The sequence below is a fragment of the Panthera pardus genome, unplaced genomic scaffold (assembly GCF_024362965.1).
Source record: "Panthera pardus isolate Hobbes unplaced genomic scaffold, ASM2436296v1 HiC_scaffold_7, whole genome shotgun sequence".
NCBI lineage: Eukaryota > Metazoa > Chordata > Mammalia > Carnivora > Felidae > Panthera > Panthera pardus.
This window is the reverse complement of record NW_026527002.1, coordinates 79542264-79564702: the sequence shown is the minus strand read 5'-3', so window position 1 is coordinate 79564702 and position 22439 is coordinate 79542264. Positions and strand designations below refer to the sequence as shown.

Genomic DNA, 22439 nt, shown 5'->3' with positions numbered 1-22439 from the left:
GCAGGGCGGCCCCTCGAGACCCTGAAGCTGCGTGCGGCTGGTTCTCATTCCAGACACGCCGGCTCCTTATTCAAGTGCTAATTGCCTTTTACAATTTACTAGAAGACGGCGAGGAGAGGTGTTGACTCCATTCGCACCCCTGTCTACCGGTCCGCGCTCTTTCTTTGGAAAAGTTCTGAAGAACTTCAGGGAGTAACCCGTCGCCCCCCTTGTTTTAAGTGCACAGCGGAGGGGCCGCGGAGTTGCTGGGCCAAGAGAGCGGTCAAGTGTTGTAAAGCCTTTTTCCTTCTCCCGCCAGGCACGTGGCTCCCAAATTTCCCGGCTGGCCCTGCCCCTTGCACAGGGCATCGCCTGTCCCCTTTGTCCGCCAGGCTCCGGCAGGCTGCTCCGGCAGGCTGCAGGCCGGTCCCGGTGCTAGGTGCGCTCCCGGTCCCCCCACCGCCCGCGTGCTGGCCGGGCCCTGGCCCCACCTGCTCGGGGTCAGGGGTCTGGAGGCCCCTCTTGATCCGCTCAGTTCCCTAGACGCGGTCCCTGGCTGCTGTGGCTGTTCACCAACGGCCCTGTGCCTCGTGAATTCTGACGGTCTTCTTTCTGATGTCACTTAATTTGAAAGCTTTTCCGAGACTGAGCCCTACCAACTTTTAAGCCCTTCCGGCCTCTCAGCAATTTGATTGAAGAATGGTTTTAATCCTACACCTGGGAGGTTCCTCAGGTCTGCCAGGGACCCTGTTGGCACACTCCTGGGGGCAGATTTGACTTCTTGACACCCTGGGCCTGCGGGCTTCCCTCCCCTCCCCTCCCCCCCCCCTCCATGAAAGGGCAGGGTAGCCTCTCAGCTGGCTGAGTGAGGGTCCCCCCGGAATGCCCCTAAAGGAACCCAGCAAGGGGTAGTCACTACACCATAGAATTTTTCAGATTTCAGTTTGCAAGTTGAAGGCCCGGAAAAAGTAAAGAACCTTGAGGAAGGTGAAGCTTTTGTGCTGCGTCTCGCGCTAACTAAGCCATAGGATGGCTTGCTAAATTGGTGATGTTCACTTTGAAGGTGGACCACAGAGGCTCGGATAGGTTAAGAACCCTGCCAAGGTCATATTGTCTGATTCCAAGCCGACTCTGGACACTCTCCTCAAAGAAGTGGCTTTCAGTCCTTTTGACCTTGACCCACAGTCAGAAATACCTGTTACCTCTAGGCTGGACTGCTGTGCGCATGCGTTCAGGTATAATTGAACCGAGAGCTTCAGGGAGCGCCGCTCACCCTGAACCGTAGGCCCCGCACGGGGGTATTTTCTCACCTCTCGTTTCCAAAGACCTGTCGTCCTCCGGGTCTCCAGGCTCATTTCTGGTCACTGACAGCTTCTGGAAGAATCTTGCTCTGCTGTGGGCCTCTGCACTGTGGCGTGCCGGGGAGAGGGCCCCGTGGTTCACAGATAAACCTGAAACTGGACAGCTTTGGTTGGAAAAACAAATAGGTCTGTCGGATGGTTGTTAGCTAATGGCAGGATGGGAACGAGCCCAAATTTCAGGCTGTGCGAGTGCACTGTAATTCTAAGGCGGGGTGCACCTCTCGTATTCTACACACAGGGGCTTTTAAGTTGGCCTAGAAGGAACTTCTGGAAGAGTTTCTTCAATGAAACTTTTTTGGATGTTGTATTTCCTAATTTAGGATCATGAAAAGACAGTCGACCTGGATTGTGGAACAATTACACATGGGTTTGCTATTTGCAGTTTTACTGTACTTGGGAAGCAACTTAGTAATAAACGAATTCGAAAGGTAGAGTTCACAGTAGGTAAAAGTTATGCCCGTTATAAATGCTGTTATAATATGGGAATTAATGTTTGGACTCTGAAGACGTTACTGCTTATCAGTTTTTTAGCTCCTCAGAAGAGTTAGTGGTTCAGGATGGTGGGCTCCCCAGTGACCCTGAACTTTGGGAGATGATCTGGCTCCTTGGTTTTCGATTTTGTTTTGTTTTGGGTTTTTTTTTTTTGGTCTGCGTGTTTGTGTTTGACAACTTAAAGATCTTAAAGTGTGTCTGAGGGAGCCCAGGGGATTGTTTCTTTTGCTGTTGTGGTGCCCCAGCCCCTGTGTGTTTAACCCCTCTCAGCGTTGCAACAAAGTAACTATTGTGACACATGAGTCTTATTTGAGAGTGGTCTAAAGGGATCCTGACTTTGGGAATAACCGCTTTCAGGGTGGTTTCTAGTGCCATTGAACTGTTCCTGCACCCCATTCCTGCGCTCCCCAGCCCAGTTGCCAGTGAAGGTATGCCCTGCTCTCCCGGCAATGGTGCACGTTGGCCATAGAGCAGATGGTCCCTCTCTGCCCCTCTAGAAACTGCTGCAGGCAGGGAGGCATGGACCTATGACAAGCCTTTTTTTTTTTTTTTTAAGTTTATTTATTTTGAAAGAGAGAGAGAACATGGGCAGGGGAGGGGCAGAGAGAGAGAGAGAGAGAGAGAGAGAGAGAGAGAGAATCCCAGGCAGGCTCTCACACCATCCACACAGAGCCTGACATGGGGCTCAAACTTTCGGGCCATGAGATCACCACCTGAGCTGAAGTCGGACGCTTAATACTGAACGACCCAGGGGCCCTTCTGTTTCAAACCTCGAAGAAATGTTTAAATAAGCGTGTAGGAAAGCAAAATATAAAAGCTTCGAGTCCTAAGACCTACCTGGTTTTGAGAAGCAGAATATTAGTTCCTGGCAACTCCTAGTTTCAGTGTCAGAACTTCCAATGATACCAGTCTGGTTTATTCTTTGTAATGACTGTTCCGATACTACTCTAGCGTGCTAGCCTGATAAAGTATGTTTTTGTTTCCTGAATTGTTACTGTGGGTATTCAAAATGTAACACTTGATTTTCTTTTTAACAGTTTGTGTTGTGAAAGAGTTTAAAGTACACAAAAGTAGAGTGACTAGCACAGGACTCCCCCGTTTTTCCATCAACAATTATCAAGATCATCTGCCTTGGCCTCAGATGTGCCCCTCCCCCCTTTTTCGGGTGGAAATACTCTAACGCCCCTTCCAGACTTGTCCTTTCACCCCTGACACTTAAGAACGGTGTCTAAGAAATAGGGACGTTTTAATCTCCGCGCCATTTCCACACTTAACAGTCCATAATCAGTTTCTCGGGTGTGCTTACAGTGGGTCGTTTGGGATCGTGGATTTTAATAAAAGTTCACACATAACTTTGGTTTTATTTCTTTTGGGGCTCTTTAGTCTGGACTCTAAAGCTAGCACCCCTCCCCCTGCACACCCCCCTGCTGTGGACTTGCTGGGACACTTAGTCTTGAAGATCGCTTTTCTTTAGAGTATGTATGTGCACCCCCCCATTTTCTAAAAAGGACCCCATTGTTCAGGATACCTCCGTTTTGTTGAGTAAGGCCGGTTGGAGACCCAGTTGCTGTGATTTAATTACGACACATTTATCTTTAGTGTTTGTATGCAGACCCCTTTGCATCTGGAATTTTCCATCGCAGAAGAATCTTGTTTGTTTGTGGTGCTCTGAGCAGAAGGGACATTTACGACATATAGAAAACGCGGGCGTACTTGTGACTCTGGCATCACGGATGGTGGAGACCGCTCTTCCCCAGGTGTGGGTGGGGCTCTGAGGGTGAGGTGGGGAGATGGGGCTCTCTCCTCAGTCACTTCCATCCGTGTCTGTTCCTGGCCATTTCTCTAGACTTGATGGCTTCACCCCGCATTTTGTGACCCGCCGGCACCCACGTCTCCCGAGCCCCAAGCGAGGTGCCCTGCCCGTGGGCACTCTAGACGGTTGAACCATCACTAAGCTGCACTATGATTTTTTCCCTGCTTTTTTCTCTCCAGCTTTAAAAACTGAAAGCCACTGATTGGTCTCAGGGTCTTTACTTTTCATGACCAAACAACCGTGCCTTTCTACTTTATCTTTCGATAGAGCTGTACCCTGGGTGACCAGACAGTTTGTCATCTACACTGGAAACTTTGGCAAGTGATGGGGGGCTGGGGGTGGTTCTTGGTTATGTCCCTGAGACATAAGGCAGCCCCACGACCTGGACAAATCGGGACGGATATCTCCCCGACTCCAAGCAGTTCCTACATCCTAGGCTCGTGGTAGATCTGTTCAAAAATAAAGGGCTCAAACATTTCATTTCGTTTACTTATTTTTGAAGACTTTATTTTTTTTTTTCAACGTTTTTTTTTTTTTTTTTTTTTTTTTTTTTGGGACAGAGACAGAGCATGAACGGGGGAAGGGCAGAGAGAGAGGGAGACACAGAATCGGAAACAGGCTCCAGGCTCCGAGCCATCAGCCCAGAGCCCGACGCGGGGCTCGAACTCACGGACTGCGAGATCGTGACCTGGCTGAAGTCGGACGCTTAACCGACTGCGCCACCCAGGCGCCCCTGAAGACTTTATTTTTAAGTAAACTCTTGCACCCAGCGTGGGGCCCGAACGAGTTGCCTGTGCCACCAACCGAGCCAGCCAGGCGCCCCGGGGCTTAAACATTTAAAAAAAAATTTTAACGTTTGTTTATTTTTGAAGGAGGGAGAGACAGAGTGTGAGTGGAGGTGGGGGGGAGGGAGACACAGAATCCGAAGCGGGCTCCAGGCTCTGAGCTGTCAGCACAGAGCCCAACGCGGGGCTCGAACCCGTGAACTGCGAGATCGTGACCTGAGCCCAAGCTCAACCAACTGAGCCACCCAGGCGCCTCCCCCCCCCCCCCCCCCCCCAGGGCTTAAACGTTTAAAACTTGTTTCGCCCTTCGGTGGTTTTGCTCTTACTAAATTAAATTCCTCATCAGGTCTGGAGGATGTGAGCGTGGTCTTTGAGAGATTGCCGCGGATTTGTACCAACAGGGCTCCGCACCTCGCTCCCTCCGTTGCCGGCTGGAGGCAGGGGCTCCTTGAACTCGAAGCCCACCTTTCAGTCCTCGTCCTTTCCTCGAGGTCACAGCTCAAGCAGTGGAGACAGGCGGGGAGTCACAGCATCACCGCCGGCTCTGTACGTGTCCTGGGCCTCGGTTTCCTCACCTGAAAGCAGGGAGTTGGGCCTGGCCGGCTTAGGTCCCCTCGTGTCTACGTCCTGAGGTGCCTTTACTCCTCTGCTGACTTGCGATGGTGGCTGGGGCTGAGGAAGGAGCCGGTGATCCCTGGGAACCCCGTCTCCGACTGTGAGTGCCCAGGGGCCGCGTGCAGGTGGTAGGGAAGGTGGGGCAGCCCGCTAGAGGCCCCGTCTGCTCTGCTGGGGTGCCGAGTGCCGACTTGTTCTAGAAAGGTGACTCTGGCAGTGCTACAGGCACGCTAGGGGCCAGCGTGGGGCGGGGAGACTGTAGGGCCTGAGACAGCAGGACCCTCCCCCCGCCCCCCAGGGGATGGCTGTGGGTGGAGTGATAGACAGGGCCCCCGCGGGTCCCATCCACGAAGAAGCTTGGGCCCAGGTTTGGATCCTGTACTTAATTCTAGCACCCCTCGCTGGCTTGGGGCCTCTGGCCAGGGATGTAATTTTTTGAGCCTCAGTTTCCATACCTGGAAAATGACGGTAACAGCCCTGACCTCAGGGTTGTCGAGGTGAGATGTGCTGGGTGGCGCTGGCCTGGGTCCTCACCCTCGAGGGGCCTGACCCTGCCCTCCCCCAGGCGAGTTCGTGAAGCTTGAAGGAGCACCCGGCATGGGGCCCACCGGAGGAAGCAAGCCGCAGACGGTGGTGGGGAGCCGGCCGTATCCTCGTCTCCGTGACCGCATTTGTTGAATGTGGCAGGTGGTGACGATGTTAACAAACATAAGACACGGTGGAGACTGGCAGGCTTGGGGGGCAGGATCGCGTGTGGCATTTGGACATGTTGGGTCTGAGGCGGGCTCTGGAGAAGGGGCTGGAAGGCCACCGGGAGACGGAGGACGGGGCAGGGGACCGCGTGGGAGCTGGGGCCCCGGGGGAGCGAGCCCACTTCCTTGGCCTAGCCAACGTCGTTAAGAACCTGCAGCCTTAAAACCAGCGGGTCTAAGAATCCCCTGAAGGCCCTAGAAGTTAAATTTTGCCAGTGTCCCCGGTGATTGCCTTGTGCTGCGGGTGTGAGAGCCAGTGGTGAGGAGTGGGCGTGGGAGGGGAGTAGACGGTGCACCTGACATTCCCGCGGGAGAAGGTTGGGGGGGGGGGGGGGTTGCCGGCCCTGGGGCCCCGTTCCTGGGAGGTGAGAGTGTGGTGCCCAACATGGCTTTTTGACGAAACAGGACACGTCAGGTTCCCTTTTCTGCTCGGCTCCCGGGTCTGGTTGGTGGCGGCCCCTCCTCCCTGCCCCCGGGTCAGGGTTCCCTGTTGCTGTGAACGCAGCCTGTCACCTCCGGGTAGAACTGGGGCAGAGGACTGGGGCAGAGGACGGAAGGGCTACCTCTGGGAGCTGCAGCGCCTTCCCCAGGAAAATGGCCAACGTCGTCGTTAAGAACCCGTAGCCTTAAAACCAGCCAGACTCGGGAATCAGGGTGGTTCCTCCCCGAATCTCTGTCGCTGTAACTTAAGCCCATCTCTTCTAGTTATTTCTGGGTGCTTGGGCTCGGAGCTCTGCCACTGTAGAAAGTGCACGCACACGAGAGCAGAATACTGACTGAAGTTCACGGGTCAGAGCCATTTGAGAGGCTTGTCATTGTTGAGTCAAGTGACACAATATGACCATTGGGCGTTTTTCTGGACAAGGTCTCTCTCCGTTGCTGGTAGGGAGCTTGAGCCCAGCAGGCCTGTGCCCGTGTTGGGGACTGAGTGGGTGGTGCTCCGCGAACCGGGTAGTGGGAGCCCCTGCAGGTGGGTTTTTGCTCACCACACTCCCAGGCCCCGTGGTCGGTCTTGCTGTGCCCGAGCTTGTGCAGGACACGAAGGCGGCAGGGCATTTGACGGGACTGGGCAGGTGCCTCTGAATCCCACGGGCGGTGAGGGTCCCGTCCACACGCAGTGGGCACGACACAGCCCAGGCTCCAGGAGGGGTGACGCCCCGGGCTTCAGCGGCAACGTTTGTTTGTGGGAACAAAATAAATGGTGGGGAAATACCAGTAAACGGTGGGGAGAAGGCACAGGAAGGTGCAGAGGCCGGGTGCCAAGGCGCCTGCAGCCCCTGAGAGCTGAGAGCTGTTGGGTGTCACCATGGCATTGTGGTCCCCCCCCCCCACGTGACACAAACCCGGGGCACAGGCTCCGTGTCGGGCTGACCTCACTTGAATCCTGGCTTCACGACTGGGCGTGAGCCTCTCTGAACTTCGGTCTCCTCCTCACAGGGAGAATGAGCGGATCAGAGGAGATAATGCAGGCGCGCCGTTCGCCACGGCGCTCGGTGGGCGGGAGGCACCTGCTGCCTGCCACTGTTTCTGCCGTGGGGAGCATCCTTATTCATTCTGCACGGGAGCCCTTTGGGGTGTGCACTCGGGCTCCCGGCCTGCCCCTCCTCCTTGTTGACCTCTGGGTCTTTGCAGGCAGTGAGGGATAAAAAAAACACTTAGAAACCGTTGTCCCCAGTAAACAACCTCTGCCAGGTGCCTTGTGTGTACGGCCGCCTTGTAAGGCTCGACACCAGGGACCTGAAGGCTTGGCCTCGGCGTTCAGAGCCACTGTTCCCGTGAGCATCCCTCAGAAGGGACCGGAGGCTAGTACACTGTCGCGATAGGACCCGCCCACGTAGGACTCACAGTAGTTGGGGACCCACCTTGCACGGTCATGTGGCCAGGAGTGCTGTGACAGAGCACCGGGGTGTGTCCCCACACGATGAGCCCGGTCCCAACCGGGTGGGACCGAGTCACAATTTTCTGCTTATAGTTTCTACCTGGTGACCCTAGAGTGGCCCTGCTGGTGACTTGGCGGGGGGGTGGGGGGGGCGGGTGGGGGGCGGCCACTGTGGGGGTGCTTTGTTCCTAACGGGTGCCGCTTCGAGAATTACACACTTTGCTAAATGTCAAAGCACGTGGCTCCCTATGAGGACATCAGATCGCACTTGGAAGGGGCCTTGCGCGTCTGAGACTCGTAATTACAACTTAACCTTGAGCTGTGGGCTGTGAAGGCTCTCGGGGACAAACAGCCTGGAACGTGTGTGATGGGAGGCAGACAGTCAAAAGAAGACACACACCAGTCAGGAGGTTCCGAAGCATGTCTGGGGTACCTGCCAAAGACCAGGGGCCGGTGAGCAGGGTGGGGGGGGAAGCGGGCGGCCCCGTTGCATGGACGGTGCAGGTGCCTGAGAAGGTGAGCTTGGGCCAACAACCGGAAGAGGAGGGAGGGAGGCAGGTGCAGGTGGGTGGGGAAGTCAGGGTCGGGTTGGAGTCCGCGAAGGACTTTGTGCCCAGGAGGGGAGGAGGGGTCTGCTGGCCCTGTGGCTGCTGTGTCGGAAACAGAGGAAACAGACTGGAGGCGTGGCGGCCGGTCAGCGATTCCGCTCACGGGACGTCGCCTACGGGGCGAGCCCGGGTCAGGTGGAAGATGGGGAGGAGTGGAAGCATGTGTGACGCCCCCAGAGATCCCTGGTTCGCCTGGAGGCCTCTTTGCCATCCCTGCCCCTTGTTCTGGTGCGGACCCCAGGCATGCTGTTTTACTGACAATTCTTCAGGAGCGGGCTCTGCAAGGTGAGGGTGTCTTTGCCTGCTACCCCCCCCCCCCAGTACTCCTCAGGGGGCCCCTAGTTACCGGTTTAGAGACAGCTTCTCTGCCCATCCACCCAGTTACACACATGATGTAGATTCTAACAGGTGACCGAGTCAGGATCCAGGTGAGGCCCACATTGTGATCAGTTGATGTGTCCTCTCAGTACCTCTTAAAAATGACAGCTTGATTGGGGCGCGGGGGGTTTAAGCGTCCGACTTCAGCTCAGCTCATGATCTCGCGGTTCGTGAGTTCTGGCCCCGAGCTGGGCTCCTTACTGATGGTGCGGAGCCTGCTCGGGATGCCCTCTCTGTCTGCCTCTCCCTCGTTTGCATGGGCTCATGCTCTCCCCACCCCGCTCAAAGTAAATGAACAAGCTTAAAAAAAAATGACAGCTTGATTGGCGTGTCGCTCGCACACCGTGCAGTTTGCCATTCAAAGTAAGACTCAGTACGTTTATGGTTGTGCACGGCCGCTCCCACCATCTCTGGACACTTCTGCCTCCAGAGAAGCCCTGTGCCCATGTCGCTGTGACCCCCGCCTCCGCAGCCCCAAACAGCCGCGTCCCGTGTCCTCATCTGTAGCCTTCTCCCCGCCTCCTCCTTGCTGCTTCTTGGTGGAAGAAGCTGGTTTGTGTATGTGGGTTTCCCACGGTCTGGACCGGGCTGGTGACCTCTTGGCGTCATCCAGCATGTGCCTCTGTCCTGTGTGGATTTCCCGCAAATAGGTGGTCAGACCCAAAGGCTTGATCTGATGCGTGTTGTGCTTGCTTGGGTTCGAGGACTTTGGGGCCCCGACACTTCACCTCCGAGGCTCAGACTCTAGGCCGGTCTGCTGCTTTTCCTACCACTATCGCCGTGGGGTGTCGATCCCTAGGTTCCAGGAATTCCTTAGGGTTTGTGAGACGCTGACGTTCGGCTTCTGCAATAAAAACTCCCCCCGTCCCCTGTTTGGTTACGGGTATGTCTTGAAGGCAGAGGAACGTCAGGGACCAGCCTGAAGGCCGGACGGCCGGTTGAGAAGAGAGACAGGTCTGGGTAGTGTCCAGAGCCGTAGGCCGCTCGGGCCTGGAGGCCGTGGATGCCGCGGGCACCGGAGGGGCCGCTTTGTTCTCCAGGTGGCAGGGACCCCCCCTCCCCCGGGGGTGTTTGGCAGCTGTGTGACAGACAGGGTGGGAGTCTCCATCCACCTACGGTGGGGAGCAGGGCAGGGCAGAGGGTGTGGAGGGCGCCTGCCTGTGGGGCAGGAAGCATCGATGACTGTGGTGAGGAAGCAGCAGCAGGGCTAACTTTTCTGTTTTACTGACGGGCTCCATTTAAGGCAGTTCTAGGAAATCCAGGAGAAAAAAATCCATAGCATTCCCTTGGCACGTGTATGGCACCCAGCGCGTTTTGCCTGGAGGTCTGTCTGTCTCCTTCATCGCCGGTCAACTGTTTGCTCACTGCCCTGAATCATCTTGGTCTGCTTCCAGTGTCCACCGTGGTGTTTCCTTTTTTTACTAAGTGTTTGTTGCATTTAATTGCTTCTTGTTTTCATCTACTGACTTGAAGCTTGTGTCCACTTTTGAAAAGTCACACGCCCCAGCCGCCCCCCCCCCCCCGTGCTTTTTCGGGTGGTGGCGCTCCCGTGCCCCCATGGTTCTGTGGTTCTCTGTGGCCGTGGTCTCTCGCGCCTCTGTTTGGAGTGGAGCGTGGCATCGTACATCAGGGATGACGAATGTTGAGCAGCTGGAGGGAAGAGGACCGTGGGGGCCACTTAGGAAGTGATTTACTTACGTAGGTAATGGACACACACGGGAAGAGTGAAATCATAACCCGTCACGGGGCAGACAGCGGGACGTCTTCTGTCCCCACCAACTCCCGGCTCCCCTCCTGCGGGTACGTCCGTTCTAGGTGCTGGTGGGTGCAGTGCGTGCCCCACGGGTTGGCCCCGCTGAGCCCGACTGTTGATCTCGCCGGTGGGGGTGGAGCGAGGGGGGCCGACTGCCTCCCTCTGTGCTTCCATCAGTCTTGTCCAAAGCCGCGCCCTCGGGGGGGTAGGCCTGGAGGTGGCCGGGCGCGGCCGCACGCCCAACTCGAAGCTTCCTGGGTGTGGGAATCGGCCCCTTCCCCTCTGGGCGGTGGAGCCCCGAGTGCTCCCGAGCCGGTGAGCCGAGCCGGTTTGCGGCTCTGTGATGAGGGGGTGACCCCCCCACCTGCCTTCCTGCGGGAGTCACGTGCGTGCATTAACCACGTCCGTGCTCCGAGCACCGGCCCGTTGGGAGTGCCGGAATGTGACCCGGGGCTGCCTTTCAGTCACGGAATATTCTAGAGGTGAATTAAGGACAAAATGTCTTGGGTGAAAATTCTCTGAAAGAGAAAAGGCTCTGACCTTTTCTGGAAGAGATGGTAAGAAATTTGGTTGTAAAGCTGTGGGGTTCCGTGTGGCCTTGTTGTTTTAGTTTGTTTTTTGGTCTTCAGCAAAGCCCTAGGTTGACTTTTTGAGGGATTTAACCTTCATTCCATCAGGGAATCCTCTCCCTCGGAAGAGCGTCGACCAGCTGCCTGGAGCCGTGTGCCCCCCGCCCGTCGGAGGGGGCTGCCCCGGTGGGTTAGGTGGGTTATCGCTGCCGCCCCGTCGGGGTGGCGAGGAAGGGGCGCTGTGGGCCAGGGTCGGGGGTGCCATCCACCCAGGTCCAGCGAGGGTGAAACACCAGTCACGGTTTGCAGGAGATACTCTGCTAAGCTTCCCGGTGGTAGCCGGTGTCATTCCCACAAGCGGCTCTTTGAAGCGTGGTTTATCATCTACTTCTGCGTGCTTTTATTGAAATAACGTACTTTTAAGTGCGCGTTGTGGAGTGAGGGCTGTGAAAGAATCTTGCCAAGTCTTGGGGGGGGGGCAGGGATCATTCCCAGCCTGACGCTGTGTTTCCTTCGTCCTAGACAACTCCCGCCTCCCTGGCTGCCCTTCCCAGCGTCAGCGTGCACCCCTGGGGGCCCCACGGCCCTCCCCCCTGCTGTCGATCCTGTTGGTGTGGGCTTTTCCAAGCGTGTCTGCCTCGTTAACAAAGGCAGAAGAAGCTACTCGATTTTTCAAAGATAGGAAATTCTTTCAAAATGTCATAGCCTTTTTATAAATTGAGGTGAAATTCACTTAACAAGGGATTTCGTTTTTTATTTTTTTTCTTGGAAGATTTTATGTTTGTTTATATATATAGAGAGAGAGAGAGAGCGTGTGCGTAGGGGAGGGGCAGAGAGGGGGCGGGAGTTGGGGAGGGGGGGGAGAGAATCCCAAGCAGGCTCCACGCCCGGCTGGAAGCCATGCTGGGCTCCCTATTGCCACCGTGAGATCGAGACCTGAGCCACAATCAAGAGGGGGACACTTAACTGACTGAGCCCGCCAGGCGCCCCATCACTAGACATTGTAAAGCATACACTTGAGTGGCATTTAAGCACATTCACGGGGCAGTGTGCCCATTACGTCTCACAAGTTCCAAAACATTTTCATCACCCCAAAAAGAGGCCCTTACCCGTCAGCCCTGCACCGTTGCCCCTACCCCTGCCAACACCATTCTGCGTTCCGTCTCAGCGAGTTGCCTAATCTGTATCTTTCGTGTAAATGGAATCCGACTCTACAGAACCTTTTACGCCCGCGGCTGTTTGGACCGAGCACGGTGTTTCCAAGGCTCGTGCGGCCCATGTTGGCACCGCCTCCCTCCTTAGGCTCAAGGGCGCTGTTGTATGGATGTCGCACCGTTTGTTTGTGTTCATCTCTTGGTGGACATGGGGGTTGTTTCTACCTTCCGACTGCTGTGCATCACGTACCAGGCGGTGTGTGGACATAATCCGTAGTCGCTGGGTTGTACTCCCTAACTGAGGGGACGGTCACACTGGTTTCCGCGGGGGCCGCACCGTCCTACGTTCCCACCGACCCTGTTATCACTGCCTTTTAGAGAATGAAGTTCTCTACGTAATAAGCCATTTTGCCATCCCTTATCATTTACTGAAGTGCAAACAAATACTAGGTTTAAGCATGTTTTGCCCAGATCTACTTAATACCCGTAAGATACATCCATTTATTCATGCCAGGATTTATTTTTAGTTATTATTATTTTTTAATGTTTATTTCTGAGAGAGGGAGAGAGGGAGCATGAGTGGGGGAGGGGCAGAGAAAGAGGGAGACACAGAATCCGAAGCGGGCTCCAGACTCCGAGCTGTCAGCACAGAGCCTAACGTGGGGCTCGAACTCACGGACTGTGAGATCGTGAGCTGGGCCGAAGTTGGACGCTTAACCGACTGAGCCACCCAGGCGCCCCAGACGTCTCTTGCACTTTGTGTAATCTGTGACAGTCCCTCAGTCTTTGTCTTTTGTGACCCTGATGTGGAGCCCTTTCCAGGTGGGTGCCTCGGTCCTTTCAACGCACCCCCATCATTTTTTTACTGTTTCCCTTCCGGACCTACAGGCTGGTCCAGGCTCACCTGTGCTGGGTTTTTTTCTGCCGCAGCCCATTTCCTTTTGGTGGAGAGTGGCGTGAGAAGACCTGGGCACGGGGGGTGTGTGCTTTGCTTGTTGGGGTGTCCTTGTGGTAGACACAGCTAGGCAAGCTATGTGTTTGTTCTCACACACACGCGCGTGCACATCTATATTTATCCGTCCTTCTGTATTTATATATGAAAAACCGTGAGTTCCTGCCCATACTTCTGATTCTGGTCCAATACCACCAGGTTTATTCTGGCTTTCCTCTTTCCTCATTTATGACGTCTTGTGAGATAGCGAGAAGTCTGTGTCTCGTTCAGACCTACTACACGGAAAGCGGTGGCAAAACTGCTAACCGGCGTCCTTGGGAGAGACAGATGTACCGACTGGAGAACTGGTGTGTGTGTGCGCGTGTGTGTGGGGCTCGTTTTGTGGGTAGCCAGACAACACGCGGTCGGAACCTTGTGCTTCAGAGGGCCTCCCCGGTGCCTCTGTCCTCTGCTCCCTTCTCTCTGACACCCCCCGCCTGTGCACCCCGGCATCACTGTGGGAGGTCTCGGGTCCTCGCTTCTCCTTCTGGTGCCTGACGCATTCCGTTATGTGTCCGCGGAGGGTAGTAAGTAGTCCCGACTGGAAAATGACGTTGTTCTTCGTGCTGCAGGTGGGACTGAAGCAGACGCAGGAGGGCCAGAGCCCCAGCTCCTGCGTGGACTTGCTGTAGGCGTTGCTCAGGTGCACGCTGGCCTTGCTACAGAGTGTGCACCAGAGCCCGGATGGGACTTGGAACAGCTGCTAGCGGAAGGCCCCGAGACGCCGCTGGCTGCGTGTACATGTCGGGTGCGCGCATGGTTAGCGGCCCAGGCAGCTCAGCCCCGCAGCCTCTCCCCCCTCTGCATCCCTCCCCCTCCCACCCCCCCCCCGCAGCCCTCCCCTGCAGCCTCTCCCCACTCTGCATCCCTCCCCACTCCCGTGCAGCCCTCCCTCTCTCTCTCCCCCCCCATAGCCCCTCCCCCTCAGCCTCTCCCTCATCCCCCCCCACGCAGTCCCTCTTCCTCTCCCCTGCAGCCCTCCCCCGTATCCCTCCCCCCTCCTTGTACCCCCTCCCCTTCATCCCTCCCCCCGTAGCCCCTCCCCCCCAGCCTTCCCTCCCCTCCCCCATGCAACCCCTCTCCCTCGCACCCCTCCCCTGATGGGGGTCTCCTGCGAAACGCTGTGGCTGTGTAGACTCCCACTGTAGACAGCATTGTCTCCTGGTCCTAGTGTTTAAAAAATTACTCTTCCCTTCACGGTGAAAAGAATACATCTCATTTCAAAGAATTTAGGAGATAGTGAAATAAAAAGAGAAAAGAGTCACCCCTAATAATCCTCAGGAGACATAGTTAATATGTATGAGTTTATTTCTAGATATTTTTTCCCTTTTTTTCACCTTCTCAACCTTTTATTACTTTCATGACAGTGCACTTTCAGCATAACGGGGGGGGGGGGGGGGCGGGCAGGTGACCTGCAAAGTAGGCAGGTCACCTCAGGGGCCAGGGGCGACCTTTACCCGCGGTGTCACCCGAGTTGCTGTTCCTTCCTCCTCAGTCCCCTGTGTGGAGATAGTCGGGTCACCTGCACGCATAACTGATGTTACACCTGTTCCCCCCGCCCCCCCCCCCAATCGTGGGTGTTGATAAGTGCTGGGCATCCGGGGGCGCAGGGCCCCGTCTACAACGTGCTTACCGTGGGAAGGCGGCCCCCACGGACCCGGGCCGTGACCGTGGGCAGCTGTGGCCCGACTCCCGGCTCCTGTGCCTCCGTGGCCTCATGAGGTGGAGCTGGCGTGGACAGCCCCGACCGTCGTGAGGATTCGGTGGCTTTATGAACCGGCTGCCTGGCCCGCAGCGAGCGCCCCATCACCTGCTGGTGTCATTATCCTTGTTCCGTGCCCTCTTAACACACCCTCCTTCCCCTCAGAGGTATTTTCTGTCCCTGATGGAGTGTTGGGGGGGTTGGGGCCTGAGGGCAGGACCGCACAGCTCGTAGCTGAGAATAGGTCATCACGATCTGTCTGGTGGAGGCAGGGTGTGTGTGAGGGGAATAATCTGCTTCATAAAACCACACAGGCACTGAGATACAAACAATTAATGCCAAAACATGTCTTCCCTAAGGGATTAATCCCAGACACCCCCTTGCCCTAAGCTGACTTCATTCATTGGCAGTGGCGGGGGGGGGGGGGGGTGCTCCAGGACACCTGCTGGGCACCCACAGTGTGGCCACCTGTACCCCAAGGCCGAGTGGAGAGAGGAAGGCAGTTTCCGGGGCTCTGCAGCCGCGTGCCCGGGTTCACCTCCTGGCCTCATCACGTTAGCTCCCGGTGCCTGTTTCCTCATCTGTGAAACAAGGGTGAAGATAATGACCGTACCAATTTTGTTATTACAACTAATAATGGTTAATATAAAATTGTTCCTAGAATTATCAGGGTAATTAACATTGTATATTTTATACGTAACGTGCAGGGATATTTAGTGATAGCAGAGAACTGTTGATATACTTATTTGTCTTAATTATTGTCATGATTGTTAATTACGTAATGTTAATTATTCTAACAATTGTAATTAACAGTCATTACCGTGAAAAAGTGAGTTCCTACACAGAAAGCGCCCCCTGGTGCCTAGGATGTGCTCAATGCAAATTACTTATTATATCAGCGATTCTCTTAGCGGGTAGAAGAAAGGTCGCACGCACCTCCTTTGGGGAGTATGCCCTTCTCTGGGAACTTGAAAATTATGCTTCGCGGTAAGTTTGTGCCAGCGTGGCCTGTTGTCTGTGGTCAGTGAGGGCCGCTGTGGCGGTGGGGGGGGGGGCCTCGGCAAGCCTTCTCTCCCGCCTGGGTGATGGGGTGTAGAAACTGCGCGGATCTGGGTTACAGGGTGTGCATGCGAGGGTGTGGGCGCCTCGGTGTACACGCTGTATAGTCGCCCAGAGGTGTCCCTCTGAGCCCTGCAGGACAGCAGGTCTCTCCACGGAACTTTCCGTCACGCTCCTGGAAGACACGTCTGCTGGCTGAGGGAGGCCCTTCGGTTCTGAGACTCCCCATGAGAGACTACAAACCCATACAGACGAGTGTGGCACGTGTTTCTCGTGAAACACCCTTCTTTGAACCGGAACAGATTTTTCTGATTCTTCTAAGTGACTGTTTCCCGTACTTGGTCCGAGTTGTTTGCGTGAACGCTGTCAGAGCTGTTTTCTAAACAAAGCCCCAGAAGGAGCAAAGCAGGCACATTGGTGCTGTAACTCAATAGTGTGTCTTAATTGGAAACAGGCCTCGGTGTGGATGGGGTCTGTGGTGGGCGGAAGGGGCACATCTCCGCACGGAACACGGTAGAGTTGCGGGCAACCACCTGCAGGAGGCTCGTCTAGATTTTAAGAACAAGGCAGAGAACCCAAACCCGCCGTGAACCTGCGAGGACTTCATTTAACCAGTTTCCGTCCGTGTCCCCCAACACGCTGCAGTCCACAGAAATGACTTCCCACGTGATGTGGTATCTTTTTATTGTTCCCTGAAGTATCGGCTGTTGGTCTGGTAGTGGAGGGGTTCCCTTTTCATTTTGGGACCTTGGCTTAGAGCCGGCCGCTGCTCACGCGGCGTTTCAGTGTTGTGAAAGCCGTGCCAGCCAGTGTGACGCGAGAGCAGCCCCCTTGTGGGCCGGGGAACTGAGGGCGGGTGCAGACGGTGGGTGGCCGCTGACCCCTGGTCGGCTGCCTCCGGGCATCGGGACCTGAATCCCGCGTGGGCCCCTGTCACCCTCCACTTTGTTTCCTTCTTGTTTGTTTTACGAGTGGACCGTCGTAAATGCTTGCGTTTGGCAAATCAGTATCTTTAGCCTTAAGACCTCAAGTGCTATTTACAGCGTGACTACGGGACTTAGGAGACCGTAGGGGAAGTGTGCAGAAGGTAGTGAGTAGGTGTGTGGCAGGGACCCACGTGGATGGCCGCAGGAGTGTGTGATGAAGACGGAAGGAGAATCACGAGGCTCCGGAAGTGACTTCTGCTGCAGAGTGAGGACCGGGGTGGGGGGCAGTTCAGCTCAGGTGTTCTGTACCGTGCAGTGCTTCAGGTGTGCTGACACGGCCCTAGTCAGTACTGCCAGTGAGGAAACTGAGGCACAGCAGGCCGTGCTGGAGCCCAGACATGGAGCTGCCTACAGGGTCCAGGACCTTGACCCCCATCGGCGGCATCCAGATATTGGGAGGACCTGGCACACACCAGTGGGCCCGCTCCCGTGGTTGAACGCCAGGAGAGTAGCTCTTTGCTTTGCCACCATTGTGCAAGTGTAGAGGATCCTTTAAGAGAAATCTTTGTAGCAGCAGAAACTAAAGACCGATCAGTTGAAACGTTTTTTAGAATGCTCTTCTGAATTAATGAATACTGACTTGGGTTCTGCTTTGGCTTTCTTATTTTTTTTTTTTATTAAAAAATAATTTTTTTAACGCTTACTTGTTTTTGAGAGAGACAGAGCACGAGCAGGGGAGGGGCAGAGAGAGAGGGAGACACGGAACCCGAAGCAGGCTCCAGGCTCCGAGCCATCAGCACAGAGCCCGACGCGGGGCTGGAACCCACGAACCGCGAGATCATGACCTGAGCCGAAGTCGGACGCTTAGCCGACTGAGCCACCCCGGCGCCCCTGCTTGCTTTTTTTAAGCCGTGGGTCTGTGATGCCCTCTGGTATACTTTGTGACGCTGACCCTGCAGAACTCGACACTTGGGGGGATTTCCACTAACCACACCTTTGTTAATATCTGAGGCATTTTCTGAAGCTGCCCCTGCTGCTTACCGATGTCTGAGACCACTTCAGACTTTTGTGAAGGATGATGACCAGGATTGGGTGATAGGGTGAAGGCCCAGCTGCTGGACCCGTAGGTCACTTTACATCAGAAGGAAATGCCTGCACTGAGGGTGGGGCCTGGTGAGCCATGGTGGCCGGGGTGCCGCTGGCTCTCTGCCTCGTGTCGCTCACCGTGGTTTGTGCGCCGACCTTCACCTAGCCGGTATGATCGTGGCGCGTGCCCATGTTGAGATCACTTCCCTGGTGGGCTGGTGTCCTTGCTGTCCCTGTGTGCAGTTGGCATGTTAGTGCAGGGGGACACGGGGGCCTAAATTCAATGGCAGGTTGTTGTTTTAAGATTGAGCTACAAAATAGAGGAGGAGGAGGAGGGCAGACTGGCATTTCCAAGCCAGTCTGCAGATGCTCTCCTCTCCCCTCTTGATAGGATCACCTCTGACTGAGCCCCCGGGGCTGGTGAGGGGCCGTCATCAGGCCCGTAATTCTCCAGCATAGTAGCTGGGCAAGAAAGCTGTTTGCTCAAATCTTTTCCCTGGTGAGAGTTTATGTATTTTGAAGTGAATGATGTTTGCTGCCTTTGAGTTGAGCGCTTGATAAATAGTTGTTTAAACTGGAGTGGCTGAATGAACTCGGAAGTGATTTGATGATTTGCCAAAACCTCCCCCACCTCCAAAAAAGAAAACAAAAGTATTGGAAACGCGCACTGGTCTCTGTTCCTGGATTCCAAAAGTTCTCTGCTGGTACAGACTCTGTGTACTTGCCTCCCTCTCCGTCCTGGGTTGTTTCTGTTGGAGGAGAATGCTAAGTGGGTTAATCCAAAGACGTTTGTAAATTAACTTAATCCACTGAGGTCTACCGTGGATCATTGCACTAACTTTGGAACAAGCAGGGACTGTTTATTAATGATTAACTCTGTGTTTGTTCTGTTGACATTTTGTGTGTGTCCATTTCCTTTTTTTGGTTGGCAGTTTCCTAGAGAGAGGGGACCATCTGGGGCCGTCTGTCCTTCTCACGTCCCATGTCCGCGAGACTCGGCACCGCTGATGAGCACGTCTGAGCTGCACTGCCCAGAGCCCAGCTGCCTGGGGCGGGGCGGGCCCTCCCAGCTAGCCCGCGGGGTTGCTAGACCACGAACCTCTGTGGGGCCCCAACAGTTGGAGTTTCCTGTGTGTCCCCAGTGGTCGCAGGTGGGGCCATTATTCCTGGAGAAGCCTGTGGCAGAGCCGCAGTGTTTTCAGAAGATAGTCTGGATGACAGTCCCCACCCACAAAACGAGCAGTTCAGACAGTGGCTCTGACAGCTTTCTGCATCAGGACCTGTGTAAGGTCTCAAATGATCAAGGACCCCAAAGACCCTTGTTTCCGTGGGTTTTATGTATTAATAATTACCGTGTTAGAAATTAAACCCAAGGAGCCTACAGAATAATGCATACATAGTAAAGAGAGCGTATGTTAATAGATGTCAATTAATAGATCGCACACGTTAGGAGATGTGTGTTAATAGATCTTTTTTTTTTTTTTTAATGAAAGGTAACTTTTTTAAAAACAAAAAAAATGTAGTGAGAAGAGTGATACTGTTTTACACTTTTTGTAAATCGCCTTAAGGTTTGGCCTAATGCAAGTGGCTGCCTTCCACATCGAGTCTATGGGGATGTGTTGTTTTTGTTGAAGTGCAAGGAAGAAGTCTGGCCTCACACAGATAAACAGCTGAAAGGGGGGAGGAGTGTTTGTTTTGAGAGTGAGAGAGCACACTAGAGAGCATGAGTAGGGGAGGGGTGGGGGGAGAGAGAGAATCCCAAGCAGGCTCTGTGCTTTGTGCTGAGCCACCGCGGAGCTCGATCTCAGGACCTCAGGACCTCAGGACCTCAGGACCTCAGGACCTCGGGACCTCGGGACCTGAGATCATGATCCTGAGCTGAGATCAAGAGTCTGAACCACCAGGCGGCCAGGAGGAGTATTTAAGTAGCCTTTTCGGATGGTTGTGGCTGTTCCTCTTTGCTTCCACCCCCAAACTCAGCCAATAGCAGTTTCTTAAAAGCTGGTTGCAGCGGGATCGGTACTTAGCTGGGTGTGATGTCACACGGCAGGTGTTGGGCAATATTGGCTCACTGACTTGCGCGGGTTTTCCAAACATCGGCACATGTCACTGCACACGGTCACACAGCGTATTCGTGGATATCGCCACACGTCTTATCGGAAAGAAGTCTCTGTTAAGCTCGTGGGGGTGAGTACGCGTTTTCCACAATTCGGATTTTGGCGGCAAAGCTTGCCTCGTATCCTTGCACCAGATCCCGGCGGCTCTTCTGGAGTGGCAGGCCCACTAGGTTCAGGGCCGGGGACGCGGCTGTCCACCACCCAAGGCCATTTCCCCACCCCCGGGAAAAGGACGCTCAGCTCGCGGCCTGACACTCAGGCCGGTACTTTTCCTCTAGACGAGGAGACAGCCGCCGCGTTTCGGGAGACGCACACTTCCTGTTTCCTCACACAGACAGAAAAGGCTGAAGGGTCAGTGTTCCGTGAGACGAATCCTTCGCGCGGGGCACTTCTGGGGAGCCCGGCCTCCCCGCCTCGCGCGGGTCCAGTGCTGAGCCGCCGCCCAGCCGGGTCCCGGCACCTGCAGTCTCACCGGCCGTTGACCCTTCCGTGTACACAGAGGGTAAATAATGTCTCGGTGTCGTGCCGAAAATACTTGTGACCTTGGGAAACGCCCTCAGAGGCTCCTGGGGACCCCTCTTCGAGAATTGCTGCGTTAGGAGAACCCTAAGTTGTGTTCTCTCTGTGGAATGACGGGTGTGTGGCTGTCTGATGGCAGAGGGTGTTAGAGAGTCCAGGCTAATGAAAGTGCAGCGAGCCTTACGAACATGTTTTAATGAAACCGCCAAGGAGGGAGTCAGGTTTGGAGTCTGGGTTCTCGTGTGTGTGGCGTGGCCTGGCCGTGACCGCGTGAGGGGCTCGGGGGCTGTGCTTGCGTCCTCCGGGCGGGCCGGCTCCTTGGCGCGGGTGGGGGTGGGTGGGAAGTGGGGCCCAGCCTGCTGGCTCCGTGTTTCGGGTTGTCGGCAAGGGGTCTTGTGTTCTTTCTGGAAATAGGCAGCTTCGCTGAGTGGCGTCTTCAGTTTGGTGAATTCCGTTTGTGCCTTTTGTGGAAGTGTTTGTAAAGGTCGTTCTGTTAACAGAGCCTCTGTCTTCGCCAGCCGATACGGATGAGTTTTCGTCCTTGTTTCGGTACCTCTTGAGTTGGGGGCTTCGTCTGAGAGAGCCTGGCAGTCTGCAAGTGACCTCCATTCCTGGCTTGTGTCCAGAATGAGTTTAAGACACTTTTCTTGGGGCACGGGGAGTGACCCCCTTCCCCACCGCCTGTCCTGCTGGCTCCTTGTTGCCACTGGATTTAAACCCAGAGCGTCTTACCCCGCCCACCCCCCAGGAACAGCCAGAAGCCCGCTTGGGGATTTGACCAAGCCCGCTTGGTCTCTGCGGCTGCTGTTCAGGATGGCGTGTGTGCTTTCGCTGGTAGCTTCTGACCTGCTCTAGAAACAGATGAGTGAATGGTGTGACCCACATAGAGAAAAGTGTTCTAATTGATTCTTAACCAGCAGGCGTCCACCTCCGAGCGTTTGAAAACTTTCGAAGAGCGTGCTGATGCGCTGCCTTGTCCCAGCCCTGGCCCGGGGACAGGGCAGAGACCTTGCCGTCTCGCCCGGACTGGTGCGGGGCCCTCCCCTCCCTGTTCCCTGTGCTCCTCACCTGTGTCTCTGCAGTCTGGCACCGTGCCTTCCTCCCTCAGTGTGTGGGAGCACCTGCCGTGGGCTGAGCCGTGTGCAGGCTGCTGAGGTGATGCAGACCCAGGGGGTTCCTGCTCTCGGGGAGCTTGTGACCTGGGGGAGCAGACACAGTGCGTCTACTGAGACGGTGGGGAGGGGGGCGTCGTCGGACAGCGGAGCTGGGGGACGGGGGGCAACATCCGTGGGCCCGAGGGAGGGGTGCGGGACAGGCGAATGCTCAAACCCCGCCGTGGCCGGAACCGAGGCCAGAGGGCAGGGGGCAGGGGGCCGCCGTGGCCTGCTGTGATCACACTGCCTGCTTGGCCGGTCGCAGAGGTTGCCAGCTATTTATAGAACACACTGTGAGCCCTGGAGCCTGGCATCACGACCCAGTGTGACCTCGCCGGGCCCACACCAGCCTCTCCCCCTTCTGCCCTCGTGCCCTTGAGGCGTCTGGTCCCTGGTCGTGGTTCTGGTCCTGCCCACCCATTTCCTGCTGATGGACGTTCCTTGCCTCCAGGGTCTGCCCAGAGTGGGCGTCTCGGGAAGCCTTGCCAAATAGCTAAGTAAGAACACCTTGGTCTTTTGTCCAGTCAGAGGCTTGTTTTGTTCCCCCCCCCAGCAGCCTGATCCCACCTCCCCGATCCCTACGCTGCTGTGGCCCGCGGAGCGAAGCCAGCAGTGGCTCGGGTCCCTGGGAGACAATGTTAGCAGGTCCCACCCCGGTGGGTGTGCAGCGAGGGGTGCCAGTGGGAAGGAGGGGCACTGGATACTGTGGATGGACAGATGGACAGACGGACAACGGCTTCACGGTCG

At 55.6% G+C, this 22439-nt stretch overlaps 1 protein-coding gene across 3 annotated transcripts in view; it reads left to right on the top strand.

The window, feature by feature from the left end:
- Positions 1-22439, top strand: part of AGO2 (argonaute RISC catalytic component 2) — a 111710-nt gene that overhangs the window by 2205 nt on the left and 87066 nt on the right. The window lies entirely within an intron of this gene.